Source organism: Sardina pilchardus, chromosome 22, assembly GCF_963854185.1.
Source record: "Sardina pilchardus chromosome 22, fSarPil1.1, whole genome shotgun sequence".
Taxonomy (NCBI): domain Eukaryota; kingdom Metazoa; phylum Chordata; class Actinopteri; order Clupeiformes; family Clupeidae; genus Sardina; species Sardina pilchardus.
In genome coordinates this window covers 23,526,102-23,534,616 of record NC_085015.1, presented here as the reverse complement: position 1 = coordinate 23,534,616, position 8,515 = coordinate 23,526,102, and positions in this window count along the sequence as shown.

The window sequence follows — 8,515 nt, the reverse complement described above, 5'->3', positions numbered from 1 at the left end:
AGTAGTCACTCTCTCACACACACACACACACACACACGCACACGCGCACACGCACACGCACACGCACACGCACACGCACACGCACACACACACACACACACACACACACACACACACACACACACACACACATACACACACACTTGCAGGCATGCACAGACACAGAGGGATGGGCAGTATTTATGTAACATGTATTCAAAATACGTATAATGGTATTTTTTTTAATTGGGTTGAAGAAAGTGTTTTTGTATTTTGTATCACTTTATAGGTGTATTTTTTGTAGTTTAAAAATATTCACACATATTTTTGGCAAAACCAATAATTTTGGTTTCTTGAGAACAGAGAATAGCGGAATACATGGAAACCTTACTTGTTCCATCCATATCTACTGTATGCTAATTGGCGTCAATATAACCCCATTTAGCACGTACACAGTTACCAGTTAGTAAAAAAACAACTGAAAGGGTCATTAATCTACCTGATCAACAGCTTTATACAGTGCAATATCATTCTGGGCATGCATTGACAATGTCAGAGTATAGACTCGGTGGTTAGATTGTACTACTAAGTAACCACTAACTTCAGTTGTGACTTCTTGAGTGCATCTCTGATACAGTAGGCTATGAGATGTTACAGGCTGGTCAGCATAGTTGATTTGTTGACTGTTTGCAGATTTATGGCATGTCTTGTAGACAGAGAAAAGCTGTTGCTCTCAAACACTGCCCACTTAATCAACAGAGCCAGTGTAGTGATGAAGGAGTAGATGAAATAGACAGATATGGATGGTTGTCAAAGTGATTTCATGCTCTCTTTAAAGAGTATTTGTAGCATTTTCAAAATGCAGTATTTTGTTTTGATACATGGCGTGGCTACTGTATTTTGTAGTTTATTTTGATACACTTAAAATTAGGGTAGGCCTATTTATATTTTATTGGATAATACATTTTTACGTATTTTTGCCCAAGCCTGCATACATGCACACAAACATACACACACAAACAAACATATATTCACGTCGTGCTCACACACACACACACACACACACACACACACACAAATGCAGACGCAGTCATAAACAAATGAATAGTGTGTGTGTGTGTGTCTGTGTGTGAATATAGACACACACACACACACACACACTACAACTTGGCACTCTGTCAGGGCAGACACGCCACTCCAGTGCCCGAGCTCGTGTTGCCACGTAACTCTCCATGTGCGGGGGTGGTGGTGGGTGGAGGAGGGGTGGGGGAGCAGAGAGGAGTGGAGCGGGCCGGGGCAGGGATGCCAGCGAGGGCACTGCAACTGCACCAGTGCACTGCCTCCAGCCGACAGCTCCCCTCCGGCCCACATCAAGGGCGGGCGCAGCCGCCGAGTCACTCAGCAGCTCGGCTCGCACACGCACAGCGAGCACACGTAACGTGGCGCGCGCGCGCGTGTGTGTGTGTGTGTGTGCCCTGCCGTGCAGAAAACTAGGTTCCCAACTAGTCTGCCCAGTAACAGTTCTGCGAGGCGGGCAGAGGGAAGAGAAGAGAGGAGTGGAGAGAAGAGAAGAGGAGGAGGAGGAAGAGGAGGAGGAAGAGGAGGAGGAGGAGGCCAGTAGAGAAACCCGTCCAGTGGAAGCTAAAGATAGCACTGTGCTCCCAGGCACAAGGGGCAGGCCTCTCTCTCAAGGTTATGACACGCACACACACACACACACACACACACACACACACACACACACACACACACACACACACACGGGGAGGCTCGTCTGGGCCCGGGCCCACTGGACCAACCCAGGGAGAGCTCTCACAATAGACAGGACTAGGAGCTATTAGTGCAATGAGTGGAAGCCCGGGGGAGTTCTGCCCTCCACTGTTGAGCGGCCCTGAAAGGAGTGCACATATAGGACATACATTCATACGCCATAAACACACACACACACACACACACACACACACACAAAAGACACAAAACAAACACACACACACAGACACACACAGACACACACACACACACACACACACACACACACACAAACACGCAAAACAAACAAACACACACACACACACACACACACAGAGGGAGAGAAGAAATAAACCTCCATCTGCATTATTCACTGTATAGGGAGTTACCTTTAATTCGGTAAAACAAGCTCTGTGGCCGTGGAGAGGGATCGCTCTGAAGGCAGATCATTTGCCCTCATGTGAGCTAGTGCCAATCAATATTTCAAAAGAGCCAAGACTTTCATGTAAGTATAATGGGCTCTGCTGGACCTCGCTTTGAAAAAGCCAGATTTGGACAGCTGAGAAATCACCCCAGATGAAGCAAGCTGATACAGCCCATCTGGTTCTGTTTTTGAGTATCATATATAACGTTTATGAGAGAGCGAAAAAAACGTTGTTTTACTGTAAAAGCGCCTGACCAGGCACAATAAAGGGATCTCGAGCGGAGAGAGTAATCAAACCAGACAGACTGGTATTTAGAGGATTTTGTATTATTCATGGAAGAACCGCTGTCAGAGCACAAAGCAACCAAGACCGAGTTTGAAAAAAAAAAAAGGCTAAACCTTTGACTTGAATAAATAGTCTGAAATGCAAGAGTACAAAATAAGCAACAAGCTCAGCCTGGTATCCATCATTCGAAATACTTTGGTGAGTTCTGGGTTAGCTCTTGATGCACCAACAAAAACTTGATACCCTGCTTAATGCCCTGTGATATCTCACTGACAGATGTCATAAAAAGTGGTCGGGATGTCGAAGACATGTTTATCCCGCCAGAAATCATGCAACAACACAACGCTAACCTGCCCCGGCCGGCCTCTGGCTCCAAATGTGTGTCATGCGAGTCCATTTTTAGAATACTGCTTGGCACAGCAGTCTAGCCGGCGTGTGGCATTAGTGGGGGCACGCACTTATAAAACCCGTGCTGCAAACGTGTGTGTGTGTGTGTGTGTGTGTGTGTGTGTGTAATTTAGGAAATAGTGCACTGATCCGGCTACATTATTAGGTCATACTACAGCACCAATCCACTGCCGTCGCCATCGCCATCGCTGCCATCGCTCGGGTGTTTGGACTAAACATAGAGCTGAACTTCGGCCGACCCCCTCCGAAGGAGAGCTAATAAAGCGCTAATCAGTTCAAGGCGCGAGAGGCTCGGGGCCGAGATGCTATTTTGTCTGGGTGTCGCTGTGGCAGGGTAATCTTTGCCCTGCATCACACTAAAGCCAGACAGAGGTCTTCAGGCAGCCGTCTGCAGCGTTTCCTCCTGATCCCACAAATTACACGCCCACACACACACACACACACACACACACACACACACACACACACACACACAAACACACACACACACACACAAACAAACACACACACACACACACACACACAAACTCCTCCCTCAGCACCTCTCACCTGGTGAGATTTAATGTAGTTTGACACAGATGCAGATTAGATGGAGGCGGCACTGCATCTGATTTCTTTAACAGAAGCAGAGAAAGAGAGAGTGAGAGAGAGATACAGAGAGAGAGAGAGAGAGATACAGAGAGAGAGAGAGAGAGAAGTTTCCCCACACGGTTTCCTGTGTCTGCACATGACTCTGCACTCTTCCCAAGTCTGTGTGCAGGACCCTGTGCGCCGCCAAAAGCCCGACTGCTGCTGGAAGTCCTGCGTAGCCGGCCGCCCGCACGTCACATGGCGCGCACAGCACGACCCAAACGTGTAATTATAGTTTTCCGAAGTCCCCTGGCACAACACCATAATTGCGTACAGCTGGAGTGACAATCACGGTTGAATGGGAAGCTTTAAATCAAAGCCCCGCAATAGCGGCTTTGCCGTGATGGTTTGGGCATGCACTGTGCGCGGAATCACATGAGGCGCTTTTTCAGAGTGACAATAAAACGCAGAGAGACAGAGCGGGAGAGGGAGAGAGAGAGAGAGAGAGAGAGAGAGAGAGAGAGAGAGCGCTCGGTTTGTGCTTCAGCCCTCCATCTGATAGGCCTCTGGTAAAAAAGAGAGGGGGGACAACAACACACACACACACACACACACACACACACACACACAACCCATCGGCATTCACATTACATAAGAGTGTACATACAGAAGAGCGTCAGCTGTCAGATTCTAGAGAGCCAGCTCCACATTGAGCACACAATGTGGAAAACAGGACAGCTATTAACGGGCCCCATTCTGCTCCACTGCGGCGAGCCTGAATGGGAAAGCCTCTCCCGCTGGTACTTTCATTTCGACACACAGCCAGAAAAAAAAAAAAAATCACAAGCTCTGGAGCATCACGCTGCCTCAAAAAGATGAGATTTTTTTTAATTTTATTTTATTTATTTATTTTAAAGATGAGAGATATTTCCTTATCGGCGAGTAAACAGCAAGTGAAATAGAAACAGGGGCCAACTGGAGTGCAAAAGCGATTGCGGTTGGCGGTGACTCTTCGTTGGAAGTTTTCTGAAGTATTGCTGCACCCCTGTCGCACTCCCGCTCAGGGGTTCAGGTTTAATCACACTAAATCATTAGTGCACCACGGTGATCACAGGCTCAGAGGAGGGAAAAAAAGCTTGTTTGATTATCAGATTTCAGGGCCAAAATAAAACCACTCTCACGTCAGACTGATGGAGTGGTCCTAACAGCCATTGAAGGGTGGGGAGGGGGGAGGGAACAGGACTGTGGGGGTGTTAATTGAATTTCTGCAGGGCTAATGGTGAGTGTCACTGTCTTGCACAACCGTGGCATGCCGCGGCCTCTTGCCGGTCTCTTATCTCTCTGAGTGCTGATAATTTAGGTGGAGATTTGTTTGTCTGGAAACAATCGGCCTCTTCTGCCCGGCAACGGCAAACGCGGCGACGGAGGTTCCCCGAGTTTAAAGCACTAACCCTGCAAGAGGAAGTAACTCAGCCAAAGAGTTTTATACAGCGGACACGGCTCTGAATAATGCAGCGATTCTCTTACTGGTTGTATAATGTTAATAATTCAACTCCACTATATATCCGGTGCAATACTGGGGAGAACACGAGAGGAGACTTTTTTGCCTCTTTTCTGTGGCGAACACAACTCTCACACATATGCCACATGCTCCACTTTACCCGAGCAGGAAACTCATGCACATAACATGAACAAGCAGGGCACAAACAGAGCACTTAATCCACCCCCCCCTCTTCATTACAAATCCAGGACATCCTGGTCTGTTTGGGCGTGAGCAAACTGCCCGGGCCACTTTTCGCCAAAGCCGCAATGTAAACGGCAAATCCACACTGAAAACGAAGACATTCATCACCGACTTCCAGGTCGATCTCTCTCTCTCTCTCTCTCTCTCTCTCTCTCTCTCTCTCTCTCTCTCTCTCTCTCTCTCTCTCTCTCTCTCTTTCCCATTGTTGTTGCTCGTGCGAGCTTTACACTGAGCTCCTCCACTGCCCTCCTTTTCTGCCGTGGCCTCCTCTTAAACCGAGAGAGCCTTTGATGGACTGCCTGAGGGAAGGAGGCGTCCGGCCCTCCTACTGTACTGCAGGGAGCGGATCAGACGCCGGAGCCGCCTGCTTTGCTGCGTGGGCCGTGGGAGTCCCACAGGGCTCTCGGGCTCCAGGAAAACAGAGGATTTCTGACGCTCACCCACGGCTCCTTTATTGCTTTGCTCTTCCAGCAATAATACTACGAGAACGGTCCCGACTGCCGCCGTTCCAATGGAAGCAGCAGTAAATAGTTAATGCTGCACTTTAGTGTGAATTTAGTGTGAAACATGCTATCTCTATACCTTAGTGTCTCTCTTGGTGTGTGTGTGTGTGTGTGTGTGTGTGTGTGTGTGTGTGTGTGTGTGTGTGTGTGTGTGTTTTTGTGTGTGTGTTTATTGCTTTTATTGATTTCTAAACAAGACATGGAGGGAGCCAGCTCAAAATGAAGGGCTCCAAGTCCAATCTTCTCTCCATTGTGTTTATGGGATGGTTTAGAGTGATGTGTGCGTGTATGCCCGTCAATGTTATTTTCTCCTAGATTAAACACGGCCACAAAAGTAATAAGCACACACACACACACACACACACAAGTCAGATGCCCTGGGCCGTGGGGTATACAACATGTCTGGGTTTGTTCATCAAAAGCAGGAAATGGCTAAGTCCACTTGCGTGTCTGGGAGAAAGTGGAGCAGACGCATACACCTCGGACTCGTCTCCTCCTCTCCACTCCTCTCCTCTCCTCTCCTCTCCACACCTCTCCTCTCATCCTCTCCTCTCATTCTCTCCACTCCTCTCCTCCTCTCCACGCCCTCCGCATTGCAGCACCGGTACGTCTGTGGGAGCCTCCTGGGGAGCCTCTGAATGTGGAGAAATCTGGAGAATAACGGGCATACCTATTATGACATTGACCTCTCTTTGTGAGCCGGGTGACATCCCGCTGCTTAGCTATGCAGCGGTAATGAGAAAAGGGAGAAAGAGAGCGAGACAGAGAGAGAGAGAGAGAGACAGAGAGAGAGAGAGAGAGAGAGAGAGAGAGAGAGAAATGGGTAGGCTAGAGGAGAATTTGAGAAGCTCTCTGGGTGGAAAAACCCACTCGCCACACTCTGCACATCAAATCAAAACCATCTCTCTTTGGGCCAGACAAACATCTGCAATTCAAACAGCTGAAAGGGCCTGAGCTGCTTTTAGGGCAGTGTTCCCTGGAGAGCCGGGGCCAGTGTGCCAACACAGCCTTGTGCTGCTGACCATATTAAACGTCTGGCGTTTAATGGTTTAATCCGGGATATGTGGGCCGCTCTCACAGATGTGGTCGTCTGTCTCACACCCAGCTGCAGCACATACCATGCCTGCAGTTTGGACATGTCAACATGAACATCTTCAAAATAAACTGTCTCTGCACACACTTCAATCCTGTATGCATGTTTTTAATGGCCTAGCTTTCGGTCAAACCAAAAGCTAGGCCATTAAAACTTGCATTTAAAGGATTGGTTTATTTTGAAGATTTTCTGTTCTTGTTTGTCTGGCACCTTCTTTATCGTGAGTGCAGTGTAACTCCTTCATAATTGGACATGAAAAGATTGGCTTATGTGGAATGCCTCTTCTCAGAACTGTATTGTCATTGTTTCATTGAATGCTGCCAGTAAATATTTTGGGCTCTCTGAGTGTGTTTACAATCTGTCCAAATCAGTGAAACAGGTAGCGGCACGTTTTTGCCATTTGTGCCTTATGAACAAATCCCCCAAAAGTTGCTTCACGCCCAGAGGGGAACACTGAAAAACAAAACCAAACAAAAGCCACCAGGCAAAAGAAAAACAAAACCAAATCCCTTCGCTTTCACGCACCTGCCCTCGGAGAGAAAGCCGCACAAAGAAGACTCTATTGCACAGTGAGCCTCAGAGCCAGCCAACAGAGCAAGCCTGGTGACCTCATCTCAATGACAAACATGAAGTGTCGTGACCTCATTCCTCAACTGTAAAAGTGTTGTATGACCGAAGCTCTGGCCACCCAAGAGAAGAGGGCTCGCCTTGCACGCAAACGCCGAGGTCAAGCTGACCCATCTCTCCTCGGAGTCCCTTCCTCATTTTTCTTCTCTTTCGTGTGCCCAGCACGTTCCCTCGCTCTTTCAAACGCTGGCCGCGCTCGGGCCAGAGTGATTTTTCTCTCTTTTCTCTCTCTCTCTGCCCTCGGCCTGTCATGGTCTGGCGTCGACTCCAGGTGCCTGCACAAGCAGATGGTTAGATTATGCATGAATCACTGTTGTTGAGGTCCATTCTCTGGGGGGTGAGGGGGGGACTCCATTGTCTTGCAAGGTCATTTGACAAACATAGTTCCACAAAGAGGCCCGGAGACGTCGACGGGACGGAACTCGGCGCATAGACGGAGCGCGGGAACAAAAGGGGGAAAAACAGGGGAAAGTTCCTAAACAATCACAAGAACTGCTGTTGTCTGGATCTGCAAAATGCAGGGGGCTGAGAGAGCTACATGCATGCTGGAGGGAGTTATACTCTTCCTTTGGTGTGGAGCGTATGGTGTGAGATTTACAACGTGGCACTGACTCCTGAACGGAGACAGTGCTCCCTACTGGTACACACACATTACTACAACCTTATTGCTTTCAATGCTGGACTAACACATAGGGAGGGGTAAAAGGTAAATTACATTATATTTTCAAAGAAAAGTAAAAAAACAGGCCATCCTGCGTGAACCCAGCTAGAGTTTTACATTAGTATGCTAATGGTATGGGCATGCCCTTGGTTTATCGCTGAACATCTATTCCCCAAACCTCTCAGCTAGTTTATGCTGGGGTCAAGCTGCTCCCTCTGGGAGAATAACATTGACTAATCAGACGACTGCATGACTGCAGTAAAATTTCACGGTGGAACGTGTGCAGAGAGCCTTCAATTAGATCTGCACAGGGCTTTATGTCTTCATTACTTGTCACAACACTTCTCTGTTTCACTGTAGCACTTCTATACACTGCAACTACTCTAGTAGTAGAACTAGAAATAGGGGAATTCAGTGGAACTCTGAAAATGCTGTTGCTCTGGGAATACTGTTCATTCAACAGGACAAAAT